Source organism: Dasypus novemcinctus, chromosome 8 (assembly GCF_030445035.2).
Source record: "Dasypus novemcinctus isolate mDasNov1 chromosome 8, mDasNov1.1.hap2, whole genome shotgun sequence".
NCBI classification, from domain to species: domain Eukaryota; kingdom Metazoa; phylum Chordata; class Mammalia; order Cingulata; family Dasypodidae; genus Dasypus; species Dasypus novemcinctus.
The window spans coordinates 72,812,188-72,831,569 of NC_080680.1; the positions used below are offsets into that span (position 1 = coordinate 72,812,188).

At 36.6% G+C, this 19,382-nt stretch overlaps 1 protein-coding gene across 11 annotated transcripts in view; it reads right to left on the minus strand.

Moving 5' to 3' along the window:
- LINGO2 (leucine rich repeat and Ig domain containing 2) overlaps positions 1-19,382 on the minus strand; it is a 1,371,976-nt gene that overhangs the window by 788,837 nt on the left and 563,757 nt on the right. The window contains exon 4 of one of the 11 annotated variants that reach the window (XM_071216806.1): positions 10,422-10,461. The exons of the other annotated variants lie outside the window; for them this stretch is intronic. The gene's annotated coding sequence lies outside the window, so the exon portion shown is untranslated. The remainder of the gene's footprint in view (positions 1-10,421; positions 10,462-19,382) is intronic. 11 annotated transcript variants of the gene reach the window in all.

Below are 19,382 nucleotides of genomic sequence, written 5' to 3' on the forward strand. Positions count from 1 at the left end.
GTCTGTTGCCACATGTTGAGGCAAAATAGCAGGTGACTTCTGTCTGGTCTCTCCTTCCTTCTTCCTCTTAAGGCTCCATTCTCTTCTGCTGTAAATTAACAGGCAAATGGCTCATCTCTCCCTGGGGCTCCAGGATCAAAGCTGGCAAAGTTCTCTTTCTTCCATGGCAATGGAGCTCCTGTGCCTTTTTCTCTGTATCCTCTTGAGTGTCTGTTTCTGTCAGCCCACCAAGGGGGCAGAGACTAAATCCTGAGTCACATCCTACTGACTTGGTCAACTTAAAGCCCTAATCTTGATGTAATCAAGTAAACATAAGACCTTTTAATTTAATACAACCAAAGGGTATCACGCCTAGGGGAATAGACCAGTTTACAAATGGGGATAATATATATTTTTGGAATTCATAAATAATATCAAACTGCTACACCAAGAATATTCTACATTCTATTTTGGAGTTGTATAAACTTCAATTCAAAGCATGTCTCCAAAATGCCAGAGCATAGTAGAGAGCAATAGCCCTTTACAAACTTGGTAAATAAATATGGTGGCTTAGAAAGGTTGGTGGGTATTACTAGTCATCCGAAGGGGTGCTGATACAAAATACCAGAAATTGGTTGGTTTTTATAAAGGGTATTTATTTGGGGCAGGAGCTTACAGATACCAGGTCATAAAACAAAAGCTACTTCCCTCACCAAAGTCTATTTTCACATGTTGGAGCAAGATGGCTGCCAACGTCTGTGAAGGTTCAGGCTTCCTGGGTTCCTCTAGGCTCAGTGCCTCTCTTTTCTCCACAAGGTCAGCTGTAGACTATGAGGTTCTCTAGACTCTGCCTCTCTCCACAAGGTCAGCTGTAGACTATCAAGCAAATGGCTCTTTCTCTCTCCATGGGATTTCTGCCATGTCTCAGGATCCATCTCTATTCCTCTGTGTTCTCCTGGCTTAGGTCCTCTCTTCCTGGTGCTTGCTTCTCTTTCCTGGCTTGCTTCTGTTTCCTCTGTGAGCTTACTTCCTAGGGCTCTAGCTCAAGACTTCAACATCAAAACTCCAATATCAGAAATCCTTGTTTCAAAAGCTCCAATTCTGTCCTTTGCCAAGGGGTGGCGACTCAATGTCCTAATGACATGGCCCAATCAAAGCCCTAATCATAACAATCATGCCCAGGTATAGACCAGATTACAAACATAATCCAATATCTATTTCTGAAATTCATAACCATATCAAACTGCTACAGTGGGATTACAGTAGAATTTGTTTCATCTATATATCTTTATCTCTATTTTACTATGCTTTCTCTAACTCTGTATGAATGCATTGGTAAACATCTTTCTCATCTTGTTGGTGATATCACTTCTACAAGCAATATAAATATTGTATCCCATTAGAAGGTGGTATTTACACAATTTATTCTTACCAATGAGTATTATATACTAGCCACATCAATACCCATGTCCCTAATGATATATTTTGAGAATGTTATCAGATGATAGTAAAAGTATTAGGATATTATGACTTCTTATAATTTCTGTGGCCCTGTTAAAAACTATGATAGGCAATTTTTTAATAGAATATGTGATTTTCCAAAAAATCTTTTTAAGTCAGTTATTTGTACATGAAACACTTTTTTCCCACATCAACACTGCAAATAAGGATTATGATGCCAGGTACTCTTCTAATAAAATTCTAACTAAGTATTTTGGACGAGTATTAACAAAAAATTGTCTACATTCTTATGCCTAGGCTCCATACGATTCAGGAAGAAGGATAAAGAAGAATATCCTCTAAAATTTCTTGTACATAGGTCGATCTATGGGCAAACAAATTTTTGAATAAGTTACCTTTTCTTTCAGTTTTTTATGGTTACTTTTCTATATCTGTATTCATATTTTCATCAAATACCCTACTGCTCTACTTCCCATGGCCTTTCCTCTTTCCTAAAGGGCTTCTTGGTGAAGAAGATACCTATAGTTCTTTCATGGTGCTTACTTATACTGTCTGAAATCATATATACCAACTCATCTAATCCTCTCAGAAACTCTATGAGGTAGGTAATACTATTATACCAATTTTTCAGATAGTTATCTGAAGAACAAGCAGTTAAATGACTTGCCCGCAATCACACAGCTTTAAGGGCAGGGCTACAATTCAGACCTAGGCAGTCGCTCTAGAAGCTATGACTCATTCTTTCACCTTATTCATAGAGTTGGGAGATATGATGAGTAGTGAAAGGGCAAGAGTAGCCAAGGGTTCACAAGGGTCACTTATGAGTTACTTATCTGCCAGAGACTGAATCAGTCATTTTCACAGACACTTTAAAAATACATCTCATTAAATGAGAGGACATATTCTCTTTTGAATATATTCTCATGATTTTATTTTGTCAGTTTTTCTTTATACAATTTATGAAATTTGCTGTAGGTAAACTGTACCCATAGAACTGTCAGCCCATTTTATGTGCTCCAAAACCTGATGCAGAGAATCAAACTTTCCTATAAAGGGACAGAAAAAAAGAAAGCAGGTCAAATGTGTAACAATTGCCTTGATAGAGAACAAATCTACTTATAACTGGCAGACTTAGTTAGGGCAAACGCTACTGTAAAAGATGTCATTGAATTAAAGAATAATTATAACATTCATTTTAATGTTGTTCCATTAAGCAATAAATACATAAAAATCCTTCAACTTCACTAATGTCAAATAAATGCAAAATTTAATGACATATATCATATTGGCAGAAATTTTCAGAAAAATGATAGCATGTACTTTACAAATGGGTGGGGAAATTAGTATTCACATGCATTCTTGCTAAAAATCTACATTGGTATAGATCTTTTACAGGATAAATTACCAATAGCTGTTACCTTTTTAAAAAGATAATACCAAGCAATCTCACTTCAAGATATGAATTTTAGGAAACCACAAATATAAAAGCATTGAAACATAGGTAGATGGGTAAAGAGTGGTCAAACAGACAAATGGCAGATACACATTCACAGTGTTTTTTAATAGTGTAATTTTGGAAATAGCCTTTCAAGAAGGGGGCAGTTTTTAAAAGGACTATAGAACATCTGAACAATCAAATATTGCCCCTGTTGCTGAGTGAGCTCAGAAAACTGAAGAACAATACAAAAATATATAAGAAAACTGTTAAAAAATAAGCTCTGGAGGATGAGAAGTCATTGCGTTTTAAAAATATACTTTATTTTACTTTATAATATCCTTTAAAAATATATTTCTGAACATTTTTCCAATTAAAAACATAAGAATAATTATATAACATGATCAAATGATATTAGTTTTTAAAAACTGTAAATAATTGGATATATGAAATACTTGATTCATTTTAATAAAGTTAAAAGTATTATTAAAGCAATATTAGGATTTATTTTCTTTACACTTTTTTCTTTATGCTTTATGTGGTAGGGGGCAGTTCTAGAGTGGTCTGTCGCCTTTACCTGGGGTCCAGAAATACATTCTATGCTCAGGCACAGATGTTTTGGCTTAGTGAGATAAAACACAATTCCCTAGTAGATACAGGGATTGCCATACATCTCTTCCCCTACCATCCAGAACATATGTAACTATTCACCAGAGACAGTGTGATTAAAGTGGACATGTTTTATATATCTGGCTCATACTCTGGTGGTGTTTCTGTCCCTGGAAGAGAGGCAGCAGGTTCCTCCACTCCAGCACACACACACACACACACACACACACACACACACACACAGAAGACAGGGTTACTGTACCTAGAACATCTCCCTGCACGGGCCATGGATAGAGACACGCTGGCTATGGTGGAACAGTCATCCACTAGTGAAACTGAATTTACTCTGTCTCTTCTCTAAGTGAGTAAAACATTTTTTCCTACAGTGCAATGGGATTTGTGCTTCTGATGGTGACCCTAACAACTGAAAACCATTGGGTAGAGGTTGGTTCTCCTAGGACTGAATTCCTGGTGGCAGGCATTTTTATTCTCTTACCACCTTCCACGTGCTGATACTCCACCCCTGGAGGAGGTAATAGGTGCCTCTCTTTCTGATCAACACTTTATAAATTATAATTTCCTAAAAACAACTTGATTAAAAAATAGAGATAAATGTATCTTTGATGTCTTTCTTAATTGTAAAAGTATTATTCACTTTCCCTTTTTATAACAGAAACCATTGACTCTCTTTGATGTCAAACTCTTTCTCTTTAGTTGTTAGTTCTTTGCAAAGTCATTCTAAGCTACCAGAATTCTTTTCTATATTTCTGCTCTTAGATGGCCTATAAATAATATTTTGCCACCAAATCATTTCTAATAAGCACTTACCAAGATTCTCCACTATTCATTCTTTGTGATCTGGGTCCACAGTTTAGGGATTGCTTTGTATAACATAGCTTCATAGCAAACTGCAGCATGAAAATGCCCAGTAATGGGACTAGATTTCCAGCTACCTTCCAAGATAGGCTCATCAGAAGTCACCCATGTCTAAGATTTGTAAAAGGACAGCAAATTAACTAAACTTGGAAGTGACTTTTACATTCATTCTACAGTTACTTTCTCAAATTAGAAATATCCAGAATTTCTTGAAATTGATTTATTCTTTTGTTTAGTCATAAATTTATTCACTCATGTGTGAGCATAGAAACAAGGAAAACTTGGGTGATGCCACAATGAATCAGATATGGAGCCTATATTTGATGATATTGTACACTAATAGAAGTCTAAGTCAAATTGTTAAAGACCATAATATTAGGATATTAAAGGTAAGGTCCCATACATAGGCAGAGATGAAGTACTATTGGAAGTTTAGACAAGGGTAATTATTGCATGCGAGTGGAATTCAAAGATGCTAGATAGGTATCAGGGAGCTAATTTGAGAAGCACCTTTAATGACAAGCTCGGAAATTGTTTAATTAATTGTCTAACTTCACTGAAAAGGAATTAAGATGGGCTAGGGAGGTTGGATTTTATCCTGTCAGAAACAAAATAGGTTTCACATAATAAAAGAGGCATGTTCTAAATTTTTATTCCTTGGGATGGTGATTTTGCTTTTGTAATTGCTTTAGCTGATATCCCAGGTTTTATTATTATTATTATTTTACTTTATTTTTAACAGAATCCAAAGAAATGACATGTATATACATCATTTACATACTTAGTCTCCTTGGACACAGAAGTACAGTATCACATTCTTTCAAAATTTTATGAACAATATATTATTTCTGTCTATTCAAGTAGACTTTTATTCCTGGGCTTATTAGAACTCCTTGTGAACTCACAGGACAACTAGAGTGGAAATTCAATTTAAAACCAGAGACCTTGATATAAGATAATGATTCTGAGCTCTGCCCTCATTTCCTCTTCTTCCTGCGGTTCTGTCTAGACTTGCTTCCTATTTACTCACTTTGTCACACCACCCCAGCATTTCTGGTCAGCATTATCTTCTTAGAACAGGTTAGACATTTTTAACAGAGCAAGGCTGAGTATAACTTCTGAAAATGGAAATTTATGTTACAAAATGAAAATACTTTGACACAAAATCATTTTCTCAGTGCTTAGAATATTATTCTCAAAATCTTTTATAAAGAATGCTAGAATTTTAAGAATTATTAAGAAAGTGGTCAATCCCAAAGCACACTTGAATTCATGCCCAAGAGTTAAAGTCTTTGTTTAAATAAGTTGATCAAAGTTGTTATCTTGGAACTATTGTTGTGAAGCACATATGCCTATATATTTCCTCAAGTAGAAATACAGTAAGGGAAATTAGGGAAGCATACCTAATATAAGATATGTTAAGGAATCACATTTCAATCTCATTGCAACTGCTGATCTGGGTTTTATTAAGTGAAATTCACATTATCAAGTGAAATGTGAAATCTAATCAGTTTAGAAAACCCCAGGACATTTCCTTTGCCACAGTGCTTTATATGGTTTTCTTAAATTAAGGTAAAACACCTTCTTGCAAAGAAGCATTCAATGTTTGCTCTAGACCACATCATAGCTTGAACTAAACTTAAAATAATACACATGAAATTTGGATGAAAATTGCATCAAAATCAATTAAGATTTGAATCACTACTAAAATTGGTGACTGGTGAAATGTTTATTTAAAAGTTGATCTATTTTTGACCTACTTAGACTCAGAAAGACAACCCATAAGTCAATTTGTTTGCAATGCCAAAATGATACTATGTATGCAACTAAGGCGTACACATTTTATGAAGTTTAAACTCCATGTAGAACTATGACATTGGTAGCATGGTTTCTGACTCTTCATGATTGTTTTCAATTTGATTAAAATTTACTCAATGGTATTTACATTATGGAACTTTAATTTCCATCATAAGTACATTTATAAGAAGCCACTCCTATATGCACAAGTTGCTTATACATCTCTCTCAGTTACGATTCTGTGATTTGGAAAAAAGAATTGAAATAATGTGCATCATATCTTTTCAATGGAACTAGAAAGCAAAAATATTAATGTTGTATTAAAGGTTTAATACTATTCAGCCTGTTTTTTTTTTTTTTTGCATTTATTTATTTCTCTCCCCTTCCCCCCACCCCAGTTGTCTGTTCTTTGTGTCCATTTGCTGGGTGTCCTTTTGTCTGCTTCTGTTGTTGTCAGCAGCATGGGAAACTGTGTCTCTTTTTGTTGCGTCATCTTGTTGTGTTAGCTCTCCGTGTGTGCAGTGCCATTCTTGGGCAGGCTTCACTTTCTTTCACGCTGGGTGGCTCTCCTTACAGGGTGCACTCCTTGTGTATGGGGCTCCCCTACGGGGGGACACCCCTGCGTGGCACAGCACTCCTTGCGCACATCAGCTCTGTGCATGGGCCAGCTCCACATGGGTCAAGGAGGCCCGGGGTTTGAACCGCAGACCTCCCATGTGGTAGGCAGACGCCCTATCCATTGGGCCAAGTCAGCTTCCATCAGCCTGTTCTTAACTCAGTAAAATCTTCTGCAAAATTCTGTGGTTCCACGTCCCTCAGAGTTCTGTGTTTTTCAATTACAAAGTGTGAACACTTAGTGACATATTGAAATCTGCAGATCAAGTTCTTTTCCTAGCTCTATACCTTTTACAAACCATAAAAATCATTTACGAACTGAGGGTACAAATATTCTATATACCATTAATGTTTATATTTATAATCTTATGCTAGTAAGCATCTAAGTTTTTGTATCTTTCTTCAAATAGTTCTTCCTAAACTGTCTTAATGTCAGTCTCCTACCTTAATCTGTTGTCTTGTTTGCCTTTCTGAAGGTTAGTCTCAAATAATGTTTCTGAAAGGTTGAAATGGTTTATGGGTTGAAAACAATGAGGAGATATTAGGAAGCATGTAAACGAGAAAGGCACTAGAGAAAGGCATCACCCAAAATGATGAATTCCTGGGGACTTCATCAAGCACAAAGAGGGTTTTAAAGTTAGTTTATTCTGATTATAGTTTTCAAACTCTGGAATGAAGACATAGAAAACATGCTTCAAAACTAATCCTGAGAGTTACTCAGGATTTAGATTAACTTTGCAAAGAATAAACAGTCTGGGAAAACTAGTGGGGTTTATTTTTAAATTCCTAGGTACATTTCTACCAGGTAAAAGTTTTAGTCAAATTTTGGAGTCTTAAAATAATTTGAATTTTCTTGTTTCTACGATATAAATGCTATCTTATAGCCCCCCCAAATCTATCCAATTTCCTTTTCATTTAAATCCATTGAGACAAGTAATTCCCTTCCTGGAATTTCTTTGAAGCATTTTAGGGAACATTAAGGCTAGGCTAGACTAGCCACCTTTGTAGTCTCGTACTTCACCTGCTTGGAACATATATAAGTAAGCAAAACTTACACCTTGTTTAATTTTTATGTTCTTAAGCTATCAGCCCTGATAATGGACTATCCACCAGGAACTAAGCATTTGACTGTAAGATTCCCTCTATCTAAAATGCTTTCTAGATGACCCACTCCAATAATAAACAAACCTATTAAATTTCACTGTACCTTCAGATTCAGGAAGACTTTCATGACATTTATCATGGTTTTCAAATATCAATTTATTACAGTATGATAATCTGTATTAAAAATTGACTAGGATGGTGACTGTTTTTGCTCACTACTTTATTTCTATATTCCCAGCTCCTGACAAGGAATGTATGATAAATAAATAGTTTTTGAATGAATTAAAATAAAACAATGTGCAGGGCCCTAATAGACTGGTAATATTGAATGGAGTAAAGAGAGGTGCAGAATGTTGAATGAAAAGCACTCAAAGTCAGCCCTCACTATTTTCTCATGGTTAGTGTTTCCCCATTAAACATTAGATAAATGCATGAATCCCTCTAACATTCCAGTAGTCCACATATTCTTCCATTGTCTCTATCAACCTTCCTGAAATGCAATATTCCTAAGAATCAAAGTTCATCTATATATGCTTATTCTGTCTCACTCTAAATGCTGGGGAATGAAAAAAATACTGAAATAAGTCTTAAGAAGCAGGTGTCAAGAAATTTGACTACAGTAAGAGCTGGTCCATTTTTGTCTTGCACTGTCTGTTTCAAACTCCCAAGAGTGGTGACTGACTCTGCTCAAATTTCTTGTAATGATTTTGTCCTCCTACTGTCACTCTTCCCAATCATGTGCCCGGTTCATTTGGAGGCCCCAGAGATGAATGAATACCTCAGGGGGCTGTATCAGTATTTAGTGTCAGAGTGGTGAAGGGCAAGAGGAAGAAATAGACTAATAAAGCCATCTGTCCTGAGAATTATAGAGGTTAGAAAGGGAATAGCAGGGAGTCCTGCATCTATCACCTCATGGTAATCCAGTTAAAACACATGTGATCTAAAAGCGGGATCTTGGAAGAATAGGTCTCAGTGAGAATACTCTGCAACTGAAATTACACTTAACTCATTCACTAATAAGTAGAACAGAAAAAAATGGAAATAAGAGGCAAGAATAAAGACCTAATGAAATGTTCTCAAAATATGTATTTTCAACTCCCCCCATTTCAAGTAAACCAAATTCACGTTTTCAAGTCAAATAATGGGAACTTTGAATGAAATGAAGATTGGCAGCAGTTATCTTAGATGACATTAAGAATAACTGTTCTTAACAAGTATCAAGTTAGCATATATTTTGAAGGCTTATGATGAAAGTATTTATATCTAGAAATATAAAAAGATATACTCTTTAATTTACAAGAAGGGACAGGAAGGAGCTAAGTCATGAATATTCAGAAAATTAAAATGAGCACACCCCTAAGATTTGTGTCATGTATAATTCAAGGATCCATAAGAGAAGGTCCTTTGTTTACCATTCAATGTTTTGTAGCAAGAGGCTGACACTTGCAAAAGCTCCTTCACCGTGAATATTTTTACCCATCTGTTTTAACACTTCTCTTTCTCTGTATATCTGTACAGAGTTTCAAGGCTGATCAATTGACTCTGAATTACTAAAGATGATATGCTCATCTTTGTCTGAGAGGAAAATTTGGTTGTCTTTCCTTCAGTGGTGCAGCACTCATCATGAAGTAGGGGTGAACCAGTTAATGTGTGGTAATGGGGGGTGATTCACACTAGCAAGTCACTCGCTCCAGATGACCCCCATACACAGTGCTTCTGTCTACAGTTGCCTTTGCCTTGCTCCAGTTACCCTCCAGATCATGTTTCCAGGGTCTGGGCAAACAGGGGCCTGCTCTCTGTTCTAGCACACCACTCATCTGGTTATATCTACCCAGAGTGAATTTAAATCACAGTGTTGTCTCCACAGTTGATCTGAGATAGATCATTTATGTTTTCTTGTTACAGATATAACAGTATTCAATAATGCCTTTGAAAAATTGATAACAATGATAATCATGCAACTGCCAATCAGACAAAACAAAATTTTATCTACTAACGAATTATCCTCCCTATATGTCATTTATTCTTACGTTTTCAAGGACATCTAGATTTTCTGCCAAATCTAGAAAAATACCTTGTTCCTGAGAATGTGTACCCTCCCTCACGTAGTAGTAATGGTAAGATTTACAAAATTTCTGCAAATATGCTATATTCCTCTTATTTCTTATGGAGTGCTTTGTTTTGTTTTAATTTCATCCTATAGAAAGTCAAAATGTGAGGTTGAATATTGTTAACTGGATTTAGTCAACTGTGTTTTCAGACACTGATTCTCTTGAGGCCAAATTTACCACTCCAGTTTGCCTAAACAGTACCTTGGTATTAAACAAAGAGCTTCATAAGATGTCTGTCAGCATGTGTGGCTGAATTAAACTTCAGGAAACTGAATATTCTTTTATTTGTATAGCTCCAATGTATTTTGGAAATATAGTGAAATATATGACATCATGTTCCAAGCTTTCTTTAAGTGGTAAATTTCCAGAATTCTACTCCAAAGCAAAAGCTATTCACCAGTGGGAAGATGTGGCTCAAGTAGTTGAACACCTACCTCCCACATGTAAGGTCCCAAGTTAGGTTCCTGGTGCCTCCTGAAAAAACAAAAACAAACAAGCAAAGCAAATGAAAAAAATCCCTTCAGGGAAGCTGATGTAGCTTAGTGATTAAGTGCTGGCTTCCCACGTATCAGGTCCCAGGTTCAGTCCCTCATCTCCCGGACCTCAAAAAAAAAAAAAAACCAAACCTCTCAACTACAGAACAATACCTTATTTATATAAATGTGGTATAACAGTGAATTCTGTACATAATCAAAACCTGTTTTAAGAAACCAATTAAATAATTGTTATAGTTCCCTAGGCTGCTTAAAGCAGATACCATGAAATGGTTTGGCTTGAGCAATGGGAATTTATTAGCTTACAATTCTGAGTCCTAGAAAATGCCCAAATTAAGACATCATCAAGGTGATGCTTTTTCCCGAAGACCAGCTGCCAGCGATCCTCGACTTCTCTCACATGGCCATGCACATCATGACAGAATATGCTAATCTCTTCCTTCTCTTTCATTTCATTGATTTCAACTTCTTGCTTCTATGGTTTTCTCTGTCTTTCTCTATATTCATTCCATTTGTAAAAGATTCCAGTAATAAGATTAAGTCTCATCCTGAATGAGGTGGGTCACACCTTAACTGAAGGAGTCTCAGCAAAAGATCCTACTTACAATGGGTTTACACCTACAGGAATGGCTTAGATTTAAGAACATGTTTTTTGGGTTGTTTTTTTTTTTACATAGTATTTGATATTTATTTATTAAGAGAAATTATTCCATAGCCCACATATACAAGTTACTTAAACATGTTTTTCTTACACATTTGAAACACATACAGCTTCAAATCACTGCAACAATATATGTATATTTATAATAAATGCAACTTATAAATTTTTAGCTTCTTACGCAAATACGCTCAACATGATACTTAACATGGTTGGTGATTTGGTACCATCAAATAATGTCAAATGTTTTAGTAGATAATAATATTGCAAAGTTTCTTGAAAAGTGAAGGACTGTATGTCACTATTATTTAACGGTTCTCATACAGACGTAAATTTTTAGCTCCAGAAACTACTTTTCTCTTAATTTCATCAACTCTTTTAAAAATGATATAAATTCTACTAAACTTTTTCTGATTGTAAAGTACCATCCAGACAATAATTGAGGTTGTTGGATAAGGGTTGGATAGCAGATGACTATATATCTATAGATATTGACGTTATCAAATCATAAGATTTTTTTTTCAAGAACCTTAACTAAAAAATGAGGCCTCCTCAGCCAATGAACAAGTTTATGTAAATATTTGTTTAGAGTTAATAGAAAAACCCTTTGGGATGCTTGGCATGTTCTCTTTCCACCCCACACCAGCCATATCTAGTAAATTTCTATATATCTGTAAGATCTTGGCTAAATTATTCCATGACCCTAAAGTAAGACTTCCCTTAAGCCTTCCACTTCTAACTAGATAAGTCCCTGATCACAATTTCCAATTACATATTTATATGATTTAAGTAACATTTGACTCCTTCAGTAGACCAACAGTTCCAAGAGAGCAGGAAATGTTTTACTCCCTACTGTGCATAGCACACAGGGAAGTATCTAGAAAAGAGTGGTTACACAATAGGCACTTACTGAATGGGTGAAAGAATATGGTAATGGTGGCTCTGGTAGAGAGAGTCTGTCAGAAATATGCTAGGAAAAAGAGGGGCTCTGCAAGCAAATAGATCTGGGATTGGTTACTGGCACAAACATTTATTACTAGAATGTTTATTTAAATTACTGTTATATCTGTATAAACATTCTTTATTCCCTCAAGCTCTAGTGAAAATTATATAATGTATGTGGAAAAAAACCAACAACCTGGTAATTACAGAGCAGTTGTAGCTCGGTGGTTGAGTGCATGCTTTGCATGTATGAGGTCACAGGTTCAATCCCTGGTACCTCCTAAAACGAACAACAACAACAAAAAAACAGTATTACTAAGTGTTTAAGTAATATTCTGAGTTTAATGTGTATGATGGTTCGAAGCTGTTTGGACCCCGGAAAAATATGTTCTTAAAGTTAATCCATTCCTGCGCGTGTGAACCCACTATATGTGGAGTATTTGATGAGTAGGATCTTAGGTTAAGATGTGACTCACCTCATTCAGGGGGTTTCTTACTCCTCTCACTGAGATCCTTTTAAGAGAATAAAATTCAGATGAAGAGAGAAAGCCATGGAAGCAAGAAGCTGAAAGCAATGAAACCTGGAAGACAAGGGAAAGATTAGCAGCCACTGCCATGTGCCTTGTCATGTGCCAGGGGAGGCCAGAAAGCTGGTAGCCAGTCTTCAGAAAGGAAGTATCACCTGATGATATCCTGCTTTGGACATTTTTCTCAGTCTCAAAACTGTATCCTTGTAAGTTAGTAAAGGCCCACTGATAAAAGTCAACCCAATCCATTGTATCTGACTTTTTTGCAGCCTAGCAATCTAGTACAGGTTTTGGTAGCAGGAGAGGGGTGCTACTATTGAAAATACTAAAAATGATTTTTAAAAAAGGCTTTTAAATTGGGTAATGAGTAGAGGTGGGAAGAATTGTGAGATGCTTGATAGAAAAAACCTAGATTGCTTGGAAGAGACTTTGTAGAAATACAGACACTGAAGGTACTTCTGGTGAGCATTGAGACAAAATTGATGAATATGCCATTGCAAACTGGAAGAAGGGTGAACCTTGTTTTAAAGTGGCAGAGAATTTGGCAAAATTGAATCCTAATATCAGATGGAAGGCAGAATTTCAAAGTGATGAACATGGATATTTAGCCGAGGGGATTTCTGATCTAAATGTGGAAAGTAAGGCCTTGCTTTTCCTTGTAGCTTATAGTAAAATACAAGAGGAAAGGGATAAGATGAGAACTGAACTAACTCCTAGGCACAAAGAAACCAGAAAATGATAGTTTGGAAAATTGTGACCTTCTGGAAAATGAGTCCACAGAGACTAGTGCTCCATGTGTGAATTTAACTGAACTTGGAACCAGTCAACCATTTCAGTGCAAATCAGGATTGGGAATGCAGTTATCCAGAGAAGATTTGTGGAAAGTCCTACTGTGTGCGGGTTTGGACCCCTACATACTACATGCAAAATCAATGTGTTTTCATGAGATCTGTATGAATGGAACACAGCCAGCCTGCACCAAAAGGAACAGAAAAGGGACAGATTACAGGAAAATTAGCTTCAAAGGAAGAATCATGGAAGTTGATTTGGACTGAAGACATTTTCTCAGGTGACCAGAGTGGACCCAACCTTGTATGTGGAAAGGGTGAGTATGCACCAGAGATTGGAAAGGGAGTGCCTTCTGACCCATTGTTCAGGAAGTGTTAACAATCTAGGTATCTCAGACACCTGGGGGATTGCAGAGAGGCTGGATGCCACCCATTGTTTGATGTGGGTGGAGCCAAGAGCCTTGCCTACATCCTAATGCCTGAAGACATTGGAGCCATCACCCCAGTGTTTGGGGAGAATAGGGCTGCTTCACAAGCACTTGAAGAGTGTGGGGTTTTTGCTTCATCTGATCATGAGGAAAAAGCATCATTCTATAGGTAACTCTCAGACCTTAAAATCTAATGGAGTATGCCTTGTAGGTTTTCAGAATTGTTTGGGATCCATGACCACTGTTTTCCTTCCAATTTCTTACTATGGGAAAGGCAATTTTTTATCCTATGACTGTTCCATTGTATATTGGAAAATGATACCTTCTAATACCTAAGTTTGATGGTTCTACAGCTGGAAGGGAATTTTGTCCCAGGACAGACCACACCTATAGCCAATTTTGATGAGACCTTATACTTAGCATTTTTACTAAAATGACTTAAGATTTTTGGGATATTGTGATGGGATGAATGATGTGCAAATGGAAAAACACATTTTTTGGAGGTTCAGGAGGTGGAGGATGATGGGTTTAAGCTGTACACACCCTGAAAAAGTATGTTTTTAAAGCTAATTCATGGACCCATTATAAGCAGGATCTTTTGGTGAGCAGGATTTTAACTTAAGATATGACCCATCTCATTCAGGGTATTTCTTAATGCTCAAGTCCTTTATAAGAGAATGAAATTTAGAGGAAGAGAGAAAGCCATAGATGCAAGAAGCTGAAAGCAACAAAACCCAGAAGTGAAGGGAAAGACCAGCAGAACTGCCCTGTGCCTTGGCATGTGACAGAAGAGTCCAAAATTGTAGCAGCCTGGCTTCAGGAAGAATGCATTGCCTGATGATGCCTTGATTTGAACGTTTTTCTCAGCCTCAAAACTGTAATCTTGTAAGTTAATAAATTCTAACTGTTAAAAGCTGACCCATTTTGTGGTAGGTGTATTTTGGCAGCCTAATAAAATAGAACGATGTTAAGAATCTATGCCTTAGTATCAGTCTGACCTGGCTTTGGATCACAGCCTGTACTTATGAGCTAAACATTCTTAATCATGTTATTAATTCTCTTTTAGATTTGTGATTCAGTTTCCTCATCTATAAAATGACTGCTGAGGATTTTTATGTGATATTTTAAACAAAATCCAAAACACAGAGCCTGGCATGGGGTAAGTACTCACTAGCTCCTCTAATGATCCATATCACTCCCACTCTGCTCTTCACTCCCCAAACCCAAAAACACTTACGGAAGGTAAGGTCAAAAATGGTTTCAAAGATTCTGATATACATTTAAATATATGTCCTAGAGTAATATAAAAAACAGTATGATGACCTTAGGACTATGCATGATTTAATTTGGAATTCTGGATAGATATAATAGAGCAGTTAAGGGCTGCTTCTGGAGTCAGAATTTCTGGATTCAAATCCAGGTTCCTCCACTATTTATGCAATCAAGCTATTTAACTACTCTGAGCTTTAATTTCCTTATCTGGAGATAAAAATGCAGTGCTAAAACAGCTCTCTTATGAGAATTAAATGAGCCAATGAATCAAAAGCACTTAATACCTGGCGAGAGAATGGACTGATAGAAACTCTCTCAAAATACATGGTGGGGGAAGCAGATGTGGCTCAAGTGATTGGGTTCCCATCTACCACATGGGAGGTCCACGGTTCCTTTCCCAGTACCTCCTAAAGGAAACAGTGAGCAGGCATGATGGGCAGGCATGGCAAGCTGACACAACAAGATGACATAACAAGAGACACAAGAAGGAAAACATTATGAGAGAAACAAGGCAGGAAGCAGAGGTTCCTGGTGCCTCCTAAAGAGGACTAGCAGGACAGTGAGCTGGAGTAAAAGGCAGGCATGGCAAGCTGATGTGACAATATGACACAGCAAGAGATTCAAGAAGAAAAACAAGAGACATAGCAAAGCAGGAAACAGAGGTGACTTAAGTGATTGGTACCTCCCTCCCATACCAGAGGTCCGGGGTTCAGTTCCCAGTACCTCCTAAAGAAACAAAGAAGACTAACAGACATAACAAGTACAAAATAATGAGGGGGTGGGTAGAGATAAATAAAATAAATCCTTAAGAAAATACATGGTGGGATATGAGTCTGCTAAGGACTAAAATGTCTTTTGTACTCAAAATGGCTCTGGGCTTTGGTCTGTGCTCTCTTTCCTGCTGGGAAACAAAAATGACAAAGTACAATAAAGACTGTATTTTCACTGTCTTATAACAGCATAGATCCCAGTCAATCCAGCCTTTAAAATTAAATATTTTAAGAAATGCTCTATTTTACATTTCTTAGAAGGAGCAAAGTAAATAGCTGGGGATCTAAAAAAGTAATGAATAGTTAAACTAGGGTCAGAGTTTGGAGAAGGAAATAATGAAGGATTGTAAAATGTAATTATTAAAAAGCTAACTTGACAAATTATTAGTAATGAGCTTATATCCTCATAGCATATTAATTTTAAGAAGGTTTTTTCCCATTTTAACATGTTTTTCTAAATTTAGCATTATCACTTTTTTCATTTTTTTCAGAATGTTTGAAAATACGTGAAAGTAAATATATATAACAAGTATATATCTTGTTATAATATTATTCATCATATCTTATATACAGAATTTATATTAAATGAGCAATGTTTTACAAAGTTCGTTAGAGAGCCAACCCTAGTATTCTTTAGGTTTTATTTTTCCTCTCATAATGATTAAAAACTCAGACTCTGAATCTAGAAAGTTTGGAATTCGTGCCCAGTTCCACCAACTTACTAGACATGTTATCTTACTTCTCTGAACTTCATTATCCCATCTGTAAAATGTATATTAAAAAACAATATCCATTTGATATGCCTATAATACAGATTAAATGAGCTATACATATAAAGTATTTAGGGCCTGGCACATGTTAAGAGATTAATTAATACTATGTGTTATTATCAATTCTACATTTATATTCTTGCTTCTATACAATGAAGGACTCTAAAAGAAAATAATAATATAACTTTTCAAATAAGCAGCAGACATTTTACTGCATATGTTTTGCTGCAATGTAATTTAGAAAGATTATAAAATTTAAAGAGAAATTATACCACAACTTAAATTCCTAATCTTACTACCTCAAAATCTACCTTTTAGACTTCAATATAGTTTTATTCTGTTTGTTTATAAAATTCTCAGTTACATATATATGTATTTCATGCAAATCACAACTAAAAATTATAAATATAACTTTTCCATATATGAACTTTCTACTGATAACTTGCATGGTAGAGATTGTTAACTAATCACCAAACCAATGCCACATCTTCATGTTCACATTACTAAACCTCTGCTTCCCAGCCTCCCTTGCAAACAGTTGTGATCATGTGACTATTACAGCCAAAGGAATGTGAATGAAAGTGCTATTTATCTCTTGGAAATTTCAATTCTAAGATCCTACATGGTCTATCCTCTTCTGACATTTTGGCCAGGCAGTACTTATATATTAATATATTTCTCTTTTCAAAAGGATTATATCTTCTGTTCTGTGTTATATATGTTTTTTTCCACCAGAGGGTATGTATTTTAGACAAGAGTGTAGTGTTAGATAAGAGGTTTTTTTCCCCAGAGTCAGAAACAGCAGAAAAGGGCAACTCTCAGAAGGCAGTGAGGAGCATCAGCCTAACCAGCAAAGAGAGCCCAACCAAATTCATACCTGGCTTTGACTGATGTCTTTCCCCAACCATACTGGGATAACCAAAATAACCAGACATGCAACAATTACAAAAATACTTCTCCAATAACAGTCATTCATATCTTCTGTACCTCATCATCATCACACACTTTATATATTTTATGCCAATGGCATCTTCAGTTCCAGCAGGATCCAAATCACCATCAAGACTCAGGTCTTCTGCAAAGTGCTGTGCAAGGCCATAGACTCTGCCCTGGATCTGTGAGTCAGTATATAATATGCTCAATATCCATAGTCCCTTATTGAAAGCCTGAGGGTCACAATCTTGGCCTGAGCCCCAAGTAGACCATTGAAACCACATGTTGAAGATGTCAGAAACTCTTCAACGTGGTTCCATGCAAACCAGAATAGTGGAAAATGCTTGCTGCCATCAATCAGCAACAATTTTTATGGTCTTTTTGTGAACAAGATATAATCTTCCATTGTGTTAAGCCACGAGTTCTGAGTTCTGGTGTCTTCTCTATTACAACTAGCATTACTTAATTAATACATTTAGTTTCACATGATGTTGCCAACATACAGTGTTCATAGTTTAAATGAGTTTGAAGCATTGGGACAAATATACTACATTCAACCACAGTTGCTTAAATGTTTCATGGTTCTTTCATATGCATTCTATTTTATGGTAGAAACTCAAATCCTGTCCTTAGAGTTCTAGAATGTCTCTAATTCAGAAACTGTTTTAGGTGAATAATATGATAAACAATAAAAGTGTTAAATTAAGATATTCTAGAGAGGAAGATTGTGAGAAGAGAGCTTAGTAGGGGGCTCCAGGACCCAGTCCAACAAAACAACTATTAATCAGCAGGAAATGCCTGAAACAACTGTTGTGAAACTTCAGAGACCAGAAAAAAACACTGTACAGGATCCAGAGAAGAGTGGGAGAAAGAGGATGATAAATCTTGGTAAAGAAGGGTCCTGGTGCCTATCCCCAACTTGTGCAGCAGGGCACTGTGAGGACCAGCACCTGGCTAATTCAATGGTAAAATAAAGGAAGGTAAAAATTGTTTTCTCCAAGAACAGTGTTGGGCATGGCTTTTGACTAGTGAAAGCAGATAGCTGAGAACTTGGCTCTACAGGCAGCCATTATTTCAACCTACATGTACAAAGGTAATAGAAGCCATTATTCAACCATCCCTGGAAAGGGGTGGCATCTGTGGAGAACTAAAGATACTATGCTTCCTCAGGGTTGAGGGGGACAGTTAGAAGAAGGATTGCATTTGCAGGGTAGGCCAAGAAATCTCAGCCTTGGGGAGCCATTAAAGACACTTTTAGCACCCTTCTTGACCCCCCTCCACATGGCACTTTGGAGCTGTTCTAGGTGCCCTCCATGACTCACTGGCCCTATTTTGGCTAGGAAAGACTGATTCGGGAAAGTCCTCTCCAGTGTGCCCTTTCTCCCAGAATTTGCCTACCAGGCAAAAGCAGCTTGAGGCAAGGAAAGTAGTATAAGAAACTATAGAGATGGACAGCCTGGGGCAAAGGACTGCTGGTTTCAAACATATGAGAAAGGGAGATCTGTCTCCTGGGAAACAGGGCACAGCCAAACTCCAGTAAAAAGGGGGATTCCAAAACAACTGACAGACAAAAGTCTAGGACAAGACAGAGGACCATAAATACAGGGAAATCCCTGCACATTGCATTTGCCTTGGGCACACCTTCCTGAGGGCAGAAGCTCAAGAAAATCTCTGATATCACCAACTACTTACAAAATCAAGAAATAGACATCTCAGTGACTGTTTTAGTCAGTCAAAGGGGTGCTGATGAAAAGTACCAGAAATCTCCTGTTAGGTTTTATAAAGGGTGTTTGTTTGGGGTAGCAGTTTATAG